Genomic DNA, 21,282 nt, shown 5'->3' on the forward strand with positions numbered 1-21,282 from the left:
AATGCATATTTTCTGAGAGCATATGCACCAAAGACAAATTCCTTGTGTGTCCAATCACACTTGGCCAATAAATATTTCTATTCTATTCTATTCTATTTTATTCTATTCTATTCCCCAGCCAACATTGCTTTTAAGCCTGGAGGACTTTTAAACCTGGAGGAGACTTTTTAAACCTGGAGCGTTGCTTTTAAGCCTGGAAGATTTTTAAACATGGAGCTGGGGAATTCTGGGATTTGAAGTCCTCCAGGCTTAAAAGTTGCCAAGGTTGGAAGACCACTGATCTGAAGGGCCCCTAAATTAGGGCCTAGCAGCCTCGACTCAAGTTAACCCACATCACCACCACAAGCCTCACAGGTGGGCGCAGCAGCCCCCTCAGAGAAACCCGTCAGGCCCCTCCGGCTCCGCCCTGCTCTTTTTTCCTCTCGCCCGCCGCCGCCGCCACGTCCCGGGGAGAGAGGAAAACGTCCGAGCGAGGCCCAAAAGCGGCTTTGCGGCGCGGAGCCTCTCGAGCGTTAGGACCCGGCCGCAATTCGCCTCAGGGCGAGGTGCCGCTTCGCCGCCGCTTCCTCCGAGCCTCCCCCCCCCCAGCGTGGGCGGGTGGGCGGCTCGAATTACGTCGCCTTTTTCGCCCAAGTGTCCGAAGGGGAAGGGGGGAAAAAGGGGGGGCGGGCGGCGGAAGAAACGAGCTTCGTTTTTTCGGGACACGACGGTTCCACTCTCCGCAACTCCACCTTCCCCACCCTCGCCGGGGATTTTTCTCCCGCTTCGCCGCGGCGGACTACATGGGCCCACCCGTAGGACCCCAGAGGCGTTTGCTATGATTTGGGCAGCCGTAGGTAAATTAAAAAAAAAATGAGGAAAAAAAATTACACCCCCACCCCCCATTATTTTTTTTTTTGCTCCGGCATTCCGAACATTCCGGCGTGGGAGAAGCGCGGTGCGGGTTCGTTCTCCGTCCCCCCCCCCGACTCCCCCTATCCCTCTCTCCCCTTTTGCTTCGCAGGATGCCAAACACCCCCCAAAACCAAAAGAAAAAAACCCGCTTTAGCCTGTCAAAGCTGCACGCGCTTATCCCCCAGCAGCGACCTTCCCTTAACGCCTGCCTGCTTGCCCGCCTGCCTTTAAGCCTTCCCTCATTTTGGCTGGAGTTTCTTGGGGTTTGGTGGTGGTGGGGGGGAGACGGGGGGGGGGCGAGATGGGGATGGGTGGTTCCGACCCAGACCTGGCTGGGAACGATGGGGAGTGGAGTGAGGGTCGGTGGAGGTGAAGAGGGGGGGGGGAAGAGGATTGCTAAATGAGACTGGAGATCGGGATGGGTGGTTCCGACCCAGAACTGGCTGGGAACGATGGGGAGGGGAGTGAGGGTCTGTGGAGGTGGAGGTGAAGGGGGGGGAGAGGATTGCTAAATGAGACTGGAGATGGGGAGGGGAGGGTCGGTGGAGGTGGAGAGGGGTGGGGAGAGGATTACTAAATGAGACTGGAGATCGGGATGGGTGGTTCCGATCCAGAGCTGGCTGGAAACGATGGGGAGGGGAGTGAGGGTCTGTGGAGGTGGAGGTGAAGGGGGGGGGGAGAGGATTGCTAAATGAGACTGGAGATGGGGAGGGGAGGGTCGGTGGAGGTGGAGAGGGGTGGGGAGAGGATTACTAAATGAGACTGGAGATCGGGATGGGTGGTTCCGATCCAGAACTGGCTGGGAACGATGGGGAGGGGAGTGAGGGTCTGTGGAGGTGGAGGTGAAGGGGGTGGGGAGAGGATTGCTAAATGAGACTGGAGATGGGGAGGGGAGGGTCGGTGGAGGTGAAGAGGGGGGGGGGAAGAGGATTGCTAAATGAGACTGGAGATCGGGATGGGTGGTTCCGATCCAGAGCTGGCTGGGAACGATGGGGAGGGGAGTGAGGGTCTGTGGAGGTGGAGGTGAAGGGGGGGGAGAGGATTGCTAAATGAGACTGGAGATGGGGAGGGGAGGGTCGGTGGAGGTGGAGAGGGGTGAGGAGAGGATTACTAAATGAGACTGGAGATCGGGATGGGTGGTTCCGATCCAGAGCTGGCTGGAAACGATGGGAAGGGGAATAGTGGCGCTGGGGGGGGGGGAGAGGATTGTAAATGGGACTGGAGATCGGGGTGGATGGTTCCGATGCAGAGCTGGCTGGGAACGATGGGGAGGGGAGTGAGGATCGGTAGGGGTGGAAGGGAGGTGGGGAAGAGGATTGCTAAGTGGGACTGGAGATCGGAATGGATGGTTCTGATCAGAGTTGGCTGGGAACGATGGGAAGGAGAGTGGGGGTCGGGGAGGGAGGGAGGGGGGAGACGATTTATTAACCCTCTCCCCCCTCGCTTCACCCTCCCAACGACCCCCCTCCCATCCCCATGGAGCTGGAGATCGGAATGGATAGTTCCTATCAGAGCTGGCAGGGAACGATGGGGGGAGGAGTGGGGGTGGGAGAGGATTGCCAAATGGACCTGGAGATGGAGTGGGGATCGTTGGGGGTGAAGTGGGGGGAGAGGATTGATAAATGGACCTGGAGATCGGAATGGATAGTTCCTATCAGAGCTGGCAGGGAACGATGGGGGGAGGAGTGGGGTTGGGAGAGGATTGCCAAATGGACCTGGAGATGGAGTGGGGATCGTTGGGGGAGAGGATTGATAAATGGACCTGGAGATCGGGATGGATGGTTCCAAGTAGAGTTGGCTGGGAACCATGGGGAGGGAGTGGGGGTCGGTGGGGGTGAAGGAAGGGGGGGGAGAGAGAGGCTTGCTAAATGGAACTGGGCTCCCGGTTTGCTCCACCAACTCCCACCCCAAAATAATTTGTGTGTGTGAGTGTTGTGGGGTGAAGGTCCCATCTTCCACACTTGGTTTAGGAGCCTCCAAGTTGCTTTTCGGCAGCCGAAGCGATCCATTTGATCCTGGGATCTATTCTAGCGGATGCTAGAAGAGGTCCTCTTCTCCGATCTTTCCGTTGATCCAGAGAAGAGCTCACTTTCCAACGAGCTTCTATCTTGGACTTACGACCACAATTGAGCCCAGATTTTTTATGGCGCTCAGTGAAACATTGGCTAAGTGGGGTTCAATCTGTTTTACCATGGGTTGTTAAGTGAAATGCTGCAGTTGATAAGTTAGTAACCCAGTTGTTAAGTGAATCTGGCTCCCCCCTCTTGACTTTGCTTATTGGAAGGTTGTTAAAAGGGGATCCCATGACCTTGGGACATAGCAACGGTCATAAGTATGAACTGGTTGCCAAGCATCTGAATTTTGATCATAGGGATGCTGCAGTGAAGGACTGCAAATGTGGACGTGTCTTATTTATTTATTTATTTATTAGATTTGTATGCCGCCCCTCTCCGTAGACTCCGTAGTCTTGATTGTCATGTGACCAGATAGGAGTGGCTTTCCAGCCATGTGACCAGGTGGGGAGGGCTTGACCATCATGTGATGGGGTGACTTAAAGGTCATGTGACTGGGTAGGAGGGGCTTATCGACCAAGATAAGTTTCCAAATAGGTACTTGGACTTAATAGTCATGTAACCAGATAGGAAAGGCTTTCCAGACATGTGACTAGGTGGGTAGGGCTTGACCATCATGGCTTAAAGGTCATGTGACTGGGTGGGAGTGGCTTACCGACCAAGATAAGTTTTCAAATTGGACTTTTTTTCAGTTAAGTCACATTATTTGAATAGCCACAAAAAGGATAAATGATAGACAGCATTAATAATAATAATAATAATAATAATAATGATTCCAGCTGAGATTTTTCAGGAAGTGGAATCATGATAAGGAAGAATAACTTTTTAGATAGTTCTTATGGAGCTTCATTCAATTGTCTCTTGAATGTGATCCTGTCAAGATCAAGATGATGGATGAACGAGGAGCTTGTTTTGAGCCAATTTTAAGTGATTTATATTATTTTCTCCTCCTTTGCTTATATGGGCTTGCGCATGAACAAAAAGAAATACAAAATACAGTAGAATTTAGTAACCAAGGTTTTTCTCTCTTTAAAACCAGGGTCCTACATATTCTTCAGAATGTATTTGGCCAGTAAAGTACAGATGAGCTTAATTTATTGTCAAAAGATGATGGGGAAAAACTAGCTGATTCAAAGAACCAGGCTCATTTGTTGAGTTTAAGCACAGGAGATTTATTACTACAGCCTGTACCCAAGAATCTAGTCAACCATGTAGTTCAGCACTAAATTGCCATAGATAAGGATCAGCAGAATTGGAGGGGGGCTGGATTTGGGTCTCCCGTGAGAAGACTCTAAATTTATGACATATTTAACTCCACCTTCCAGCTTTGCTTGCTCTTCTTCCTCAATTACCAATTTTTAAATTCTCTTCAGTACTCTTTTAATGTGTGTATGTGTGTATGTATGTATGTATGCATGTATATATGTATGTCTGCCTCCTCCATTCACCCTATCTCACACTGGCGATGAGGATGGGATTTTGCCACCTTCGCTTCAAAAAATACTGATTATAGGTTAAAGACTAACTGTATGATTAAAAAGACATTTGTACCCATTATGGAGAGGCAGCAAACTCAACAGACGACCGACCCTCACCTTCGTCGCCAGTGTTAGATAATGTGAATAGATGAGGCAGACAGGAGTGACTTAAAAACAGCTCTTTATTCAGCAACTATTTACAATCCAGCAAAGGTTCTGTCTGACAGCTAGCCCTTTTATAGGGAACTGTCAGATAGTTTAACCAATCAGCACTCAGTATTCTTCCCGCCAGAATGGAGGACCTGACTGAAACCTACGTGCTTCAGTCCTAGTATCTAACACTGATTATACATTGAAGACTAACTGTGTGATTAAATAGACATTTATACCCGTTAAGGATGTGTAGTCATGCTTTGTGGGGATATGTATACTGCTCAAAAAAAAAAATAAAGGGAACACTTAAACAACACAATATAACTCCAAGTAAATCAAACTTCTGTGAAATCAAACTGTCCACTTAGGAAGCAACACTGATTGACAATCCATTTCACATGCTGTTGTATACATTTAACTTTGTACAGAACAAAGTATTCAATGAGAATATTTCATTCATTCAGACCTAGGATGTGTTCTTTGAGTGTTCCCTTTATTTTTTTGAGCAGTATATACACTGCTCAAAAAAAATAAAGGGAACACTCAAATAACACATCCTAGATCTGAATGAATGAAACATTCTCATTGAAGATTTCATTTGCACAACTATTTAATTTGCACAACAGCATGTGAAATTGATTGCCAATCAGTGTTGCTTCCTAAGTGGACAACGTTTCGGTGAAATCACATTCACCATAATCAGGCTGAAGTTTTAAGCTTCGTGCTGTTGTAAATATGGAAATTTATTCATTCCATATTTACAACAGCACGAAGCTTAAAACTTCAGCCTGATGATGGTGAATGTGATTTCACCGAAACGTCGCATAGACACTCAAAATATTACACAGGGCAAAACCCGAACTCAGAACAATCTACATATATATATATATATGACATATATATATATATATGACATATATATATATATATATATATATATATATATATATATATATATGTCACATGTTTTTTTTGCTGAATTTGAAAATTAAGGGAGACTAGGATAGATCTATTTTGGCCTTATTTTGGCCTCATCAGCTACCCATACCCTCACTGGGACTTGAACCTGCAACCTTTTCCTTGTAAGGCAGAGAATTATCCTCTAGGCTACAGTATCCAATCCCTTCAGCTCTGCACCAGGGAAGGGTTACATATTTATGTGTCGAATATATATACATATGCCTCTTGGAGCTTTGTCTGTGTCCTCAGGGCCACCTAAGTAGTGCAAATTGTGTTTGTGTTTCCATGTGCCCAAACAATTGTATTTCTTGAATAACCCAGTGCATTAATTGCTTTATTGCATATAAGCCTGCTCCCAAGTCACTGACCCATGTAATGTAGAATTAGCTTACTCACTGCTAAACCATCCTTCCGAGTTTCAATTAGATATCTTTCTCATTATCTTTTCCATGCCAGGAATTCGATCTGTTTACTATAGAGGTTAAGCTCTATTGACTTAAATCTAAATAAGTGCTCTATATTGCAGGGAACCTCAATCCTAAAACCTCTGCTTATGCTGCTGAGAATGCCTTTTGGCCTAGTAGAAAGTATTTGTTTAGACGCCTCCTTCCACTTGGTGTCTGCCATACGCTCTGCCTCCACCGGGGTCAGAATAATAATAATAATAATAATAATAATAATAATAATAATAATAATAATAATTTCTAGTATCTTCTAGTATTCTAGACCTTTGGGCCTCTGGGCCTCTGGTAGAAAATAAAAAAGAGTTGGTAGCTGCAGACTGTTCTGTCCAAATGAGCCATTGGCAGAAATTAAAGACCACACACACTCAACGGACAGTGTAGCATAAAGTATATTGTTTTTAAAAGGTCAAGGTATAAAATGGTTAATAAACCAAGAGATATTTTAATCCACTTTGGCAGTGTTCTCAGACTAATAACGCTCAGATAAGAACAGCCTTCACTGGAATCCAAAAGTTCATTAAGAAATTCTCTTTGAAGTGATTCTGTCAATCAACCAAACTTTCACATCTCCATAGCCTCTCCGGAGAAGCAGACTGCCTGGTTTTAAAACTGCCTTGAAATGCTATTTAGACTCACATCCAGCCATTGGGGAATGTTGACCATTACACTGACTTCTCACGAGAGTTTCCCTTATATAGTCCCAAGGCGTGGCCAAGTGTTCCATAGAGCTACTAATGTACAGATCCTTTTCTCCTCAAATACTTTTAGCTGCTAATACTTCGTCTCATTCTTGCGTCTAACAGGCTCATCCTCTGATTCATCATCACTCTTTTTGCTCTCTCTCAACACCAACTCAACACCCAAACCCCAAAATCTTTTAACCTCAGATAGTCTATAGATTCTCTATGGGGTTCAAGTCAGGCGGGTTTGCTGGCCAATCAAGCACAGTAATCCTACGGTCATCGAAGCAGGTTTTGGTGCTTTTGGCAGTGTGGGTCAAGACCTTCTGGAAAATTTAAGTCACCATCCCCATAAAGCTCATATGCGGATGGAAGCATGGAGTGCTCCAAAATTTCCTGGTAGACAGCTGCATTGACCCTGGACTTAAGGAAGCACAGTGGACCAACGAGCTTGAACTATCTTGCCTTGCATGTTTAGAGCATCTCTCATATATTAAGTTTCACCTTTTAAGTTACATCATTGAATTTTATTTATTGATTGATTGATTGATTGATTGATTGGATTTGTATGCCGCCCCTCTCCGTAGACTCGGGGCGGCTCACAACATACAATAGAACAATTCACAACAAATCTAATAAATTTAAAAAACATTTAAAAACCCTATTATTAAACCAGACATACACACAGACATACCATACATAAATTGTATAGGCCCGCGTGAGAGGGGGGGGGGAAATGCTTCAATTCCCCCATGCCTGACGGCAGAGGTGAGTTTTAAGGAGTTTACGGAAGGCAAGGAGGGTGGCGGCAGTTCTAATCTCCAGGGGGAGCTGGTTCCAGAGAGTCGGGGCCGCCACGGAGAAGGCTCTTCCCCTGGGACCCGCCAGACATTGTTTAGTCGACGGGACCTGGAGAAGACCGACTCTGTGGGACCTAATCGGTCTCTGGGATTCGTGCGGCAGAAGGCAGTCCTGGAGATATTCTGGTCCGATGCCATGAAGGGCTTTATAGGTCATAACCAACACTTTGAATTGTGACCGGAAATTGATCGGCAACCAATGCAGACTGCGCAGTGTTGGTGTAACATGGGCATACCTAGGGAAGCCCATGATTGCTCTCGCAGCTGCATTCTGCACGATCTGAAGTTTCCGAACACTTTTCAGAGGTAGCCCCATATAGAGAGCATTACAGTAGTCGAGCCTCGAGGTGATGAGGGCATGAGTGACTGTGAGCAGTGAGTCCCGGTCCCAATAGGGCCGCAACTGGTGCACCAGGCGAACCTGGTCAAAATAAATGAACATCTGCACAATATTCTAATTTTTCGAGTTTCACCTGTATAGTCCCTTCAGGAGCTAATTATTTGCATCCTTTTTGGAGAGTGGTTGAAACACTTGGAGATTTATCTGTGTCCTCAAGGTCACTTGAGTAGCGCTCCTGGTTCTTATAGTCTGCAATTTGTCCTCTGGAGATCTATTCCTACTCCCACACCATTCAAAGGGTGTCCACCCCAAATAGCACAGCTAAAAATCTGTAGAGATTCTCATTCATCCAGGTCATGGTTGCCCCAAAGACGCTTTTTCAGGAGGCAACTAGACTTACTTACTTAAGTTTTCCTTGGTTTCCCCCCCACCACCATTTGAACACTACTTCTGTCCAATGTGGGGATAGTTTTCCTCTTGTGGCTTAACTCTGCAGGTTGTCTATAGTCCTATAGACCTTAAATTTATTGATAATATTAGCAACCGTGTGGACACATGAAGAATTCTGAAGAGGGATTTGTAGCCTTTTATCTTTATCAAACTTGGTTGTCACTTTCTTCCGCTCATCCTCAGCCAGCTTTCGGCTTTTCTTTCTCTTTGTCCATGTTCACTTTGCTTCATACAATGACGCATCATTTGCAATTATGCGAAATTACCTAGCTGTGATTGCATGACAGCAAAATTTATGGATGCAGACAAAAGTATTGATAGTCTTCCACTTTTCCCAGCGGTATCCCAATTTGCAGTGAAATACAAACACAATTAAATGGCACTCACTATTCTTTATCCCCCTTAGCCATGTTAAGATGGGAGGACTTCAACTCCCAGAATTCTCCTGGGAGGCGTCGGGCTGGGAGTTGAAGTCCATGTATTTTAAAATAGCCAAGTTTGAGAAACTTTATTTCATTTCATTGTCCACAGGGCAGACATTTTGCATTTGATGTATGTAGGTATATATTCTTGTAAATAATAAAACAAATGCAAATGGCATGGACATAACTAAATTAAAATACAGTAATACCTCGTCTTACGAACCTAATTGGTTCCGGAAGTAGGTTCGTAAGGCGAAACGTTCGTAAGATGAAACATTGTTTCTCATAGGAAACAATGTAAAAGCGATTAATCCGTGCAAAAATAATAATAATCCCAAAATGGCGCTCTACTGGGCGCCGCCGCCTGGCTGTAACCTTCTGAAACAGCCGGGCGCTTCTTGGCAGCCTCCGGAACCTGAACCTGAACTTCCGGGTTTGGCGTTCGGGAGAATGCCGAGAAGCCCCCCGGCTGTTTCAGAAGGTGACAGCCGGGCGGCGGTGCTTCTCAGCAGCAACCCGAACCGGAAAAGTTCGAGTTTGGGTTCGGGAGAACGCCGAGAAGCCCCCCGGCTGTTTTAAAAGGTGACAGCTGGGCGGCGGCGGCCAGCAGAGCACCATTTTGCAATCTGCGGTGGGTTCGTAAGCTGAAAAAAGTTCGTAAGAAGAGGCAAAAAATTTCCGAACCCCGGGTTCGTATCACGAGAGGTTCGTATCACGAGGGGTTCGTATCACGAGGGGTTCGTATCACGAGGAGTTCGTATCACGAGGGGTTCGTATCACGAGGGGTTCGTATCACGAGGGGTTCGTATCATGAGGGGTTCGTATCACGAGGGGTTCGTATCACGAGGGGTTCGTATCACGAGAGGTTCGTATCACGAGGGGTTCGTATCACAAGGGGTTCGTATCACGAGGAGTTCGTATCACGAGAGGTTCGTATCATGAGGTACCACTGTATGTTATTGGAGTTGGGTGATTTCTCAATCAGACCTGTTTAATTATTGTCACAGGTATCTTCAAGCTCGTAATCAATCACTTAACCCATCCGAATAGAGAAAAGTATTCACTCAAACATTTTGCTTAATTGGATGTAATTTTAAATGAAAGGTGTAAAACTTGAACTTTGGCATGGAATTCAAAAATTGGTTGTAACTTAGTTATATGAAAATATTCTTTCAAGGCTGGTTGAATCTGAGATCAAGTTGAGGGATAAATAGAATAGATTAGATTTTTTTTATTGGCCAAGTGTGATTGGACACAGAAGGAATTTGTCTTTGGTACATATGTTCTCAGTGTACATAAAAGAAAAAAATACATTTGTCGAGAATCATAAGGTACAACACTTAATGATTTTCATAGGACTCAAATAAGCAATCAGGAAACAATATTATTAAAAATTTTAAGGATACAACCATCAAGTTACAGTTATACGGTCTGTGGGAGTGGGAGGACATAGGTGATAGGAATGATGAGAAAAAATGAGTAGTAATAGTGGTGCAGACTTAGTAAATAATTTGACAGTTTGAGAGGGAATTATTTGTTTAGCAGAGTGATGGCATTTGGGAAAAAACTGTTCTTGTATCTAGTTGATTTGGTGTGTGGTTCCAGAGGGCCGGGGCCGCCACAGAGAAGGCTCTTCCCCTGGGTCCCGCCAAACGACATTGTTTAGTTGACAGGATCCGGAGAAGATCCACTCTGTGGGATCTAACTGGTTGCTGGGATTCGTGCAGCAGAAGGCGGTCCCTAAGATAATCTGGTCCGGTGCCATGAAGGGCTTTATAGGTATAACCAACACTTTTTTTTAATCCTCTGAAGTCTGTGTTGGTCTTAGTGGGTTGCAGAACCAAACCAAACAGTTATAGAGGTGCAGACGACAGGCTCAATGATTCCTCGTAGAACTGTATCAGCAGCTCCTTGGGCAGTTTGAGCTTCCTGATAAGAGCTCTGTTTTCATAGTGTTGGACAAGCTGGAAGTCACATGCCAGAATAAGCAGATAACAATGAAAAAGTCTCACTAAAATCCAGAAATTGAGTCAGCCAGCTTGCCTTCATTATCTAAAATTCAGGTCAGGGAAAGGAAGGAGTCAGTATTTGGCTTACTGTACTTTCAGTTAGGTCAATAAAGAAACTCGGCTGCATAATTTACTGTATTTACAGATAGTTCATGTAGTTCTGTAATTAAGCTACTACTGCCTATGCACTGGAACATTGCGTCTGCTGGGCATCAGTTTTATTTAAGACATGCGCTGATTATTTCAGAGAGGTATTTGGGGAGCTGGCACTTCACCAGACCTCAAAACAACTTTCCAACTCCCTTCTGTACAATCTCACTTAGGGGGATTTTGTAAACCATCTGAAATGCCCAAATTGGAACATACTGCTAGGAAAATCTCAAATTAGACCAGGGCATAAACACGTCTAGCTAGCCCTCGTTTTCAGTTGTTTAAATGTAGAAATTTATCAAGTGTGACATTTAGTTGACAGCCTCCATCCTAGGATGCTAATTGTTACTGGGACGCTCTTCAATGTAGGGTTCAGCATTCTTTCTCTCTCTCTCTCTTTTTGTTAAAAAAATAAATTTTATTAATTTTTAATAATAAGAGATACATACTACATAAAAGACAGTACACAGTGATGCATGCTCCCACCACCCAACATCATTCATTCAGACCTCTCCATCAAGATGAGGGTGTACTTTTTAATATTATTTTAATAGGAAAGTGAACACAAGAACAAGGGGGCACAATCTGAGGTTACTTGGGGGGGAAGATCAGAAGCAACGCGAGAAAATATTTTACTGAAAGAGTAGTAGATGCTTGGAACGAACTTCCAGCAGCCGTGGTTGGTAAATCGACAGTAAGAGCCGGGGTGGCGCAGCAGGTAGAGTGCTGTACTGCAGGCCACTGAAGCTGACTGTAGATCTGAAGGTCAGCGGTTCAAATCTCATCACCGGCTCAAGGTTGACTCAGCCTTCCATCCTTCCGAGGTGGGTAAAATGAGAACCCGGATTGTGGGGGCAATAGCCTAGCTCTGTTAAGAAGTGCTATTGCTAACATGTTGTAAGCCGCCCCGAGTCTAAGGAGAAGGGCGGCATAAAAATTGAATAAATAAATAACTGTACTTAAACATGCCTGGGATAAACATATTCATCCCAAGATAAAATACAGGAAATAGTATAAGGACAGACTAGATCAGGGGTCCTCAAACTTGGCAACTTTAAGACTTATGGACTTCAACTCCCAGAATTCTCCAGGCAGCTATGCTGGCTGTTGACTTCTGGGAGTTGAAGTCCACAAGTCTTAAAGTTGCCAAGTTTGAACACCCCTGGACTAGATGGACCATGAGGTCTTTTTCTGCCACCAGTCTTCTATGTTTCTATACTTATTTTCTAACCATATGAAGAATTCCGGAAGCATTGCTGTAAATCGTTTTCAGAGAAAGGCTCTTTTTATGGAAGAGGACAATTTCAGAGTTTTAGATAGATGATAGATGCTTGATTGATAGACAGACAGGCAGAATATATTTTAATAATAAAGGAGGACAAGCTAGAATGGCTGAAGAGATGGGCCTCTGGGCGTATTGACTCCTGTCATCCCTCTTGCTATCACTATTGGCTTAAGTTCTTCCTTCAGCGCCATACAGGGTTCCCATCTGCTCCACAGCCTGTTCAATGACCGTAATGTAAATTGCCCTTTGGTTTATTTTATTTTGGGATAATTTCCTAATGAAGTGTTTTTAATAGGAAAGTGAACACAAGAACAAGGGGACACAATCTGAAGTTAGTTGGGGAAAAGATCAAAAGCAACGTGAGAAAATATTATTTTACTGAAAGAGTAGTAGATCCTTGGAACAAACTTCCAGCAGACATGGTTGGTAAATCCACAGTAACTGAATTTAAACATGCCTGCGATAAACATATATCCATTGTAAGATAAAATACAGGAAATAGTATAAGGGCAGACTAGATGGACCATGAGGTCTTTTTCTGCCGTCAGACTTCTATGTTTCTATGTTTCTAACCTTGAGGAAACCACTTGAAGAGGCCTTCAACTTGCAGAATTCCACAGCCAGTCATTCTACCTGGGGAATCCTAGATGTTGAAGTCCACACATCTTTAAGTGTCTTCCTCAAGGTTGAGGAACACTCCATTAAATTTGAATGTTTATATATGGTTTATATATAGTTTCTTGATAAATTTTGGCAGTAGGTATTTGGAAACTCAGATAATCTTCCCATAAATAATAATAATAATAATAATAATAATAATAATAATAATAATAATAATAATAATACTATTACTACTACTAATAATAATTATTATTATTTATTGGATTTGTATGCCGCCCCTCTCCATAGACTCAGGGCGGCTAACAACAATGATAAAAACAGCATGTGACAATCCAATAATAAAACAACTAAAAACCCTTATTATAAAACCAAACATACACACAGACATACCATGCATAACTTGTAATGGCCTAGGGGGAAGGAATATCTCAACTCCCCCATGCCTGGCGGTATAAATGAGTCTTGAGTAGTTTACGAAAGACAGGGAGGGTGCAGGCAATTCTAATCTCCGGGGGGGAGTTGGTTCCAGAGGGCCGGGGCCGCCACAGAGAAGGCTCCTCCCCTGGGGCCCGCCAAATGACATTGTTTAGTCGACGGGACCCGGAGAAGGCCAACTCTGTGGGACCTTATCGGTCGCTGGGATTCGTGCGGTAGCAGGTGGTTCCGGAGGTAGTCTGGTCATCGAATGCCATTCTAAGCATTTGGTTGTGATTCCAGCTTTTTGAAGCAGATACTAAATGTTTTAATTAAGCGGTCTATGTGTCAAGGTTTTTTTCCCCAATAGTATCTGTTGAGTATGTAAAGGATGTTTTCTAATTGGTAGAATGCCCCTGTGTATTTGTTATGTTTTATGTGTAAATGGAATATTTCTTTACGTCAAAGGCGAGATGATAGCTTTAATATTTTGTTTCCTTTCTTTACACACATGTGGCTGAGTTTATCTGACATGTGCAAATGTTATACCTAAAGATTATACAGGTGCAGGAATGTTAAAAGGTTTTCTATGAAGTCACCTTGAGATAAAAGCTAAGCAAAACATTACTGATGCAGCAGTTTTAATTTTTATGCATGCTAGCTGGAATATCAAGTAGCAGCTAATTTAAGGTCCTATGGAAAACAGCCTTCCTTTTTCAGAGATGCACGCAAAACAGAAAAATTCAAATTTGTTAACTGAGAGATGCTCTAGCTCAGGGGTGTCAAACTCTATTTCATTCACAGCATTGGGGCTGTGTCTGACCTTGGAGGGGATCTTACCTTGCGTGTAATGAGTCTCTCTCATATATTATTTATTTTTATTTATTTATTTTGTCCAATACACAATGAGGGTTTTAGTGGGTATATATCTATATACACATAGTAAAATACATGATGAAGGTTATAGAGGAGATACTCATAGTAAAATATATCTAAGAAATAATAGAAAAGAAGATATAGAAATAGAATATATCAATGAAAGAATAGAAGAAGAGATATAGGAATAGAAGAAAGGTATAGGAGATATAGGAGAGCAATAGGACAGGGGACGGAAGGCACTCTACTGACCTCTTAGATATAGGAGAGCAATAGGACAGGGGACGGAAGGCCCCTTACTGACCTCTTAGGAATCTGGATAGGTCAACCGTAGATAATCTAAGGGTAAAGTGTTGGGGGTTTGGGGATGACACTATGGAGTCCGGTAATGAGTTCCACGCTTCGACAACTCGGTTACTGAAGTCATATTTTTACACTCAAGTTTGGAGCGGTTAATATTAAGTTTAAATCTGTTGTGTGCTCTTGTGTTGTTGTGGTTGAAGCTGAAGTAGTCGCCAACAGGCAGGACGTTGCAGCATATGATCTTGTGGGCAATACTTAGATCTTGTTTAAGGCGTCTTAGTTCTAAACTTTCTAAGCCCAGGATTGAAAGTCTAGTCTCATTGGGTATTCTGTTTCGAGTGGAGGAGTGAAGGGCTCTTCACCTTTTAAGTTGCGTTACTGAAAGATATGAGCTATTGCATGATATTCTAATTTTTTGAGTTTCACCTGTACATTTGATGCAAAAAAACCACGAATGAAATTTTTTAAGGCAGTGTTTCTCAGCCTCAGGAATTCTTAAGTCCTATAAACCTCACCTCAAAGAGTTTCGAGGTTAAAACACTGAATTAAAACGAAGGAAAGCTGTAGAGCGAATGGCAAGGTGGAAAGATGCTTGGCTGCATAGCTAGAGGTATAACAAGCAGGAAGAGGAAGATTGTGATCCTGCTATATAGAGTGCTGGTGAGACCACATTTGGAATACTGTGTTCAGTTCTGGAGACCTCACCTACAAAAAGATATTGACAAAATTGAACGGGTCCAAAGACGGGCCACAAGAATGGTGGAAGGTCTTAAGCATAAAACGTATCAGGAAAGACTTAATGAACTCAATCTGTATAGTCTGGAGGACAGAAGGGAAAGGGGGGACATGATTGAAACATTTAAATATGTTAAAGGGTTAAATAAGGTTCAGGAGGGAAGTGTTTTTAATAGGAAAGTGAACACAAGAACAAGGGGACACAATCTGAAGTTAGTTGGAGGAAAGATCAAAAGCAACATGAGAAAATATTATTTTACTGAAAGAGTAGTAGATCCTTGGAACAAACTTCCAGCAGACGTGGTTGATAAATCCACAGTAACTGAATTTAAGCATGCCTGGGATAAACATATATCCACCCTAAGATAAAATACAGGAAATAGTATAAGGGCAGACTAGATGGACCATGAGGTCTTTTTCTGCCGTCAGACTTCTATGTTTCTATGTTTCTAAGTGAATTTTATAAAGCAAGAAACTCATGCATTATTTCTGGTTTTGGTTTGTTTTAATGTGACCTTACAGGAGTAGGACCGCTATATGGCATCCCAGTAGTTCCCTATGATGGCTACTGGTGAAAATTGGCACTGTTCTGAAGTAGAGAAACAACAGCCACAGTTCCAAAACTCCTCCTCTTAAACCAGGAAAAATACCAGTCTGCTATTATATGGAGAGCCAGTTTGGTCTAGGGGCTAAAGCACAGGCTAGAAAAAATGGGACACTGAGTTCAAGTCCCGGTTTAACCATGAAAACCAACTGGGGAACTTTGGGCAGTTACTCTCCCTTAGCCCAACAAACCTCACAGGATTGTTCTTGTGGGGATAATAGAAGGAAGAAGGCATGTTGGACACTGTATGTTTGCTGCCTTGAGTAATTTATAAAAATAATAAAGGTGGGAAATAAATAAATATGGGGCCTACTCTCTTTGCGTTATTGCCCTTATCTTTTATCTCTGTGACGTACTGTTTAGACCAGTGAATGACCATTTCACAGGGGTTGCCTAAGACCATGGGAAAAAAACAAATTTCCCTTGGTGTTAGGAACTAAAGCTTCTATTCTGGTGCCTTGGAACATACATTGCTCAAAAAAAAAATAAAGGGACAACACAATATAACTCCAAGGAAATCAAACTTCTGTGAAATCAAACTGTCCACTTAGGAAGCAATACTGATTAACAATCAATTTCACATGCTGTTGTGCACATTCAACTTCAGATCGTGCAGAACGCAACCGTGAGAGCCATCGTGGGGCTTCCAAGATTCGCCCACGTTTCTTCAACACTCCGCAGTCTGCATTGGCTGCCGATCAGTTTCCGGTCACAATTCAAAGTGTTGGTTATGACCTTTAAAGCCCTACATGGCATTGGACCAGAGTACCTCCGGAACCGCCTGCTACCGCACGAATCCCAGCGGCCGATAAGGTCCCACAGAGTTGGCCTTCTCCGGGTCCCATCGACTTATCAAATGTCGTTTGGCGGGCCCCAGGGGAAGAGCCTTCTCTGTGGCGGCCCCGGCCCTCTGGAATCAACTACCCCCGGAGATTAGAACTGCCCCCACCTTCCCTGTCTTTTGTAAACTACTCAAGACTCACTTATATCGCCAGGCATGGGGGAGTTGAGACACCTTTCCCCCAGGCTCTTTTATATTTTGTTTTATGTTTGGTATGAATGTGTTGTTTGGTTTTTTAAATAATGATAGGTTTTTATATGTTTTTTAATGTTAGATTTGTTCTGCTATAATATTGTTTTTATTATTGTTGTGAGCCGCCCTGAGTCTTCGGAGAGGGGCGGCATACAAATCTAATAAATTATTATTGTTATTATTATTGTACAGAACAAAGTATTCAATGAGAATATTTCATTCATTTAGATCTACGATGTGTTATTTGAGTGTTCTCTTTATTTTTTTGAGCAGTATATTTTTACAATCCAAACAGTTAGGTGTTTACAGTAGGGGTATCCCTCTGACCTTCCTGCCAATTAACTTAACACTCTGTTGGAAGAATTGGCGGTAGACTTATGGTTGGGGAACACCACAACATGAGGAACTGTATTAAGGGGTCATGGCATTAGAAAGGTTGAGAACCACTGTTTTAGATGCACCAATTTTGGCTGCAAAAATTGCAAATAATTACCAGAGGGTGTGGGGAGACACACCAACCCTAGAAATGTTTCTTCTTCTTCTATCGTGTGTGGATATTTCAGTTTTTGATGGACTAGACAGCTGTTCAAAGGGTGTTCACACCTGAAATTCAGGATTCTCAAGTTGTGTATGTATGAGCTAAATGCTGATGAGACACAATTTGCTAATCAGCAGTAGCTGCACTTCAACTATGAGCTACAATGAAAATGACATAACTTGATTTTTTGGCAAGTGTCATCAAAAAGTGCCAGAATTGGATCCATTGAGAGATAGTTCAGATTAAAGTTGAAGAACTCATGAAAAAAATGAATCATCTTCTTTTAACAACCCTATAATCCCTTGCAACATGGTGTCTGGGCAACTGAATGGAGATAGCAGAGTGTTTACTGCCTGGATGCCCTTCCTGTCACCAATGCGGAGTTTTGTTCAGCTGATATATTCTCATTGTGCCCAGAGAGGTCTAACTAGTCTACCTAGCTAGCTAGCTAGCTAGCTAGCTAACTAACTAACTAACTAACTAACTAACTAACTAACTAACTAACTAACTAACTAACTAACTAACTCAATAGTAAGCACTAACTTACTAGTGCTTGTCTTTATTTGATGTAATGTGTGTGTAAATTATCAAATCACCAAAAAACAGGGTGAAAATTGGCATGTTCTGTCCCAGTAATATACATGATGCGCGCTGCCCCAGTTGACTTGTTACTTGTGTGTGTGTTTTCTGAATTTGGCAGTCTGGTGGTGGTAGAGAGCATGTTGGACTGGACAGATGAAAATAAATATTAGACTATTATCCTTGGAATATTAGACTAGATCCTTGGAACAAACTTCCAGCAGACATGGTTGGTAAATCCACAGTAATTGAATTTAAACATGCCTGGGATAAACATAGATCCATCCTAAGATAAAATACAGAAAATAGTATAAGGGCAGACTAGATGGACCATGAGGTCTTTTTCTGCCGTCAGACTTCTATGTTTCTATGTTTCTATTAGAAATCATCATTGAAGAATGAGCATCATCCAGCCTTATGTTTGTTTGAAAAAGAGATGAATTTGTTAATTAATTTACATTGATATAGAGTTTAGGCTTATAAAAGCTGGGGTGGCGCAGTGGTTAGAGTTCAGCACTGCAGGCTACGTCCGCTAACTGCTAGTTGCTGTTCAGCAGTTCAAATTTCACCACTGGCAGAAGGTTGATTCGCCTTCCATCTTTCCGAGGTGGGGAAAATGAAGACCCAGATTGTTGGGGGTGATATGCTGATTCTGTAAACCGCTTAGAGAGAGCTGTAAAAGCACTATGAAGCGGTCTATAAGGCTAAATGCTATTATATACTGCTGTGAAGTGCTTTATAGCCTACTCTAAGCGGTTTACAGAGAGTAAGCATATTGACCCCAACAATCTGGGTCCCCTTTACCCACCTTGGAAGGATGGAGTCTGCGGAGAGGGGCGGTATACAAATCTAATAAATCTAATAAATAATAATGAGCCGGGGTGGCGCAGCAGGTAGAGTGCTGTATTGCAGGCCACTGAAGCTGACTTGTAGATCTGAAGGTCAGCGGTTCAAATCTCATCACCGGCTCAAGGTTGACTCAGCCTTCCATCCTTCCACTAAGGCTAAACAGGAAAGTTTTGATTTACTCTGTTGCTATGCATACAGGAAAATTCCCATAGGGATAATAAAAAACAGCAAAAACAACTGGGAATCTGCTAATTTGGTGCTAGCTCAATGGAGGAGTAAAATTTGGCACAGAATTAATAGTGGATGACGATCCTGGACAAGTGATCAGATAGTATGTCCCTATCTAAAATTGGCCCAGTGCTGCACTTTCAAAGCTGTTATTATCTCTCTCACACAAACCCGAGAATGGCCTGTACAATTTTGCTCTAGGGATTCATTTCATCTTCCAGCGACCAAACATAAACATTTACCAGAATAGACAATGAAATGAAAAGCGTGCATTTCACCAGAGGTAGCAGTTTAAGGCAGATACAAAAATTATATCATTTCACTTTGAGAGTTGGAGTATTGGGGTCATCATTCTGTCGCAATATTTTCCCTCGTCTTATCTATTATGTTGGTCTGTTTTCCTAGCGAGTTTGGGCAAAAACACGATCTTAAATCATTTTTACAGCTAAGGTTGCCATGGCATTCCTGTCCCAAGGCTTTTGAAAACTGCCGTAAATTTTGTTCATACAGCACATTGAGGCAGAAAAGGGGGAGAATTAAAAGTTTCTGAAGCACCATTGAAATCTGATGCTTTCCGATAATGTTGGGTTCCATGCTGAGAGCTGCCATAAATTGCAGGCGCATCCAGAATAGAGCTGAAATCTACAAGATGGGGGTTTAGAGGGTTACAGCAAGCCTGGCCAACTTATTAGTGCTTTATAGACATACATATGGTCATTTTAATGCATCTAATAATTTTATGCATCTGGAAAAAAGCATAAAATCATAGAAATATAGAAACATAGAAGTCTGACGGCAGAAAAAGACCTCATGGTCCATCTAGTCTGCCCTTATACTATTTTCTGTATTTTATCTTAGGATGGATATATGTTTATCCCAGGCATGTTTAAATTCAATTACTGTGGATTTATCTACCACGTCTGCTGGAAGTTTGTTCCAAGGATCTACTACTCTTTCAGTAAAATAATATTTTCTCATGTTGCTTTTGATCTTTCCCCCAACTAACTTCAGATTGTGTCCCCTTGTTCTTGTGTTCACTTTCCTATTAAAAACACTTCCCTCCTGGATCTTATTTAACCCTTTAATATATTTAAATGTTTCGATCATGTCCCCCCTTTTCCTTCTGTCCTCCAGACTATACAGATTGAGTTCATTAAGTCTTTCCTGATACGTTTTATGCTTAAGACCTTCCACCATTCTTGCAGCCCGTCTTTGGACCCGTTCAATTTTGTCAATATCTTTTTGTAGGTGAGGTCTCCAGAACTGAACACAGTATTCCAATTGTGGTCTCACCAGCATTCTATATAGCGGGATCATAATCTCCCTCTTCCTGCTTGCTATACCTCTAGCTATGCAGCCAAGCATCCTACTTGCTTTCCCTACCGCCTGACTGCACTGTTCACCCATTTTGAGACTGTCAGAAATCACTACCCCTAAATCCTTTTCTTTTGAAGTATTTGCTAACACAGAACTGCCAATACAATACTCAGATTGAGGATTCCTTTTCCCCAAGTGCATTATTTTACATTTGGAAACATTAAACTGCAGTTTCCATTAGTTTCCACCCATTGCTTCTTGTTCTAAATCAAACAATTAATAAATATATAATACTTTAAAAAATTTTCTCCCTAGGCCCCACCTCGATCTGCTATACTTCCAGTACTCCTGTGCAGGTACTGGAAGGCCCTGACTATCTTCACACAGATCCTCATCTGTTTGGCCATAGGCAAGATGGTTCCCCATTAACGGTAGAAGCGGTCAGTAACATTGAAGGTAAGTTTTTTCCCCTCGTTATCTCTAATTGGATCTTCTGTCACCAGTTTCTTTTTTGATGATGTTTTTGATGTTAGGTGACCATTTTAGGTCTTGAGATATGATAGAACCTAGAAATTTGAAGGTCTCTACTGTTGATACTGTGTTGTCTAGTATTGTGAGAGGTGGAAGGGTGGAAGGGTTTATAGGGTGGTAATTTGTATTAACATAACATTAGAAAAGTAATGATAAAATGTAATAATAAAAAACAATAGGACAGTAGGACAGGGACGGTAGGCACAATGGTGCGCTTATGCACGTCCCTTATAGACCTCTTAGAAAGGGGGAGAGGTCAGTTGCAGATAATCTAAGGTTAAAGGTTTTGGGATTAGGAGTAGAAACCACAGAATCAGGTAGTTCCTTCCAGGCGTTGATTACTCTATTGCTGAAGTCGTATTTTTTGCAGCCTAGTTTAGAGCGGTTGACATTTAGTTTAAATCACTTACATGCTGGTGTGTTGTTGCGGTTGAAGG

The 21,282-nt window shown here is 42.8% G+C and overlaps 1 protein-coding gene across 1 annotated transcript in view; it reads left to right on the top strand.

Moving 5' to 3' along the window:
* Nucleotides 1-21,282, top strand: part of LOC139167093 (angiomotin-like protein 1) — a 55,727-nt gene that overhangs the window by 18,541 nt on the left and 15,904 nt on the right. The window contains exon 2 of the mRNA XM_070751521.1: nt 20,630-20,770. The gene's annotated coding sequence lies outside the window, so the exon portion shown is untranslated. The remainder of the gene's footprint in view (nt 1-20,629; nt 20,771-21,282) is intronic.

This window comes from Erythrolamprus reginae, chromosome 4 (genome assembly GCF_031021105.1).
Source record: "Erythrolamprus reginae isolate rEryReg1 chromosome 4, rEryReg1.hap1, whole genome shotgun sequence".
NCBI classification, from domain to species: domain Eukaryota; kingdom Metazoa; phylum Chordata; class Lepidosauria; order Squamata; family Dipsadidae; genus Erythrolamprus; species Erythrolamprus reginae.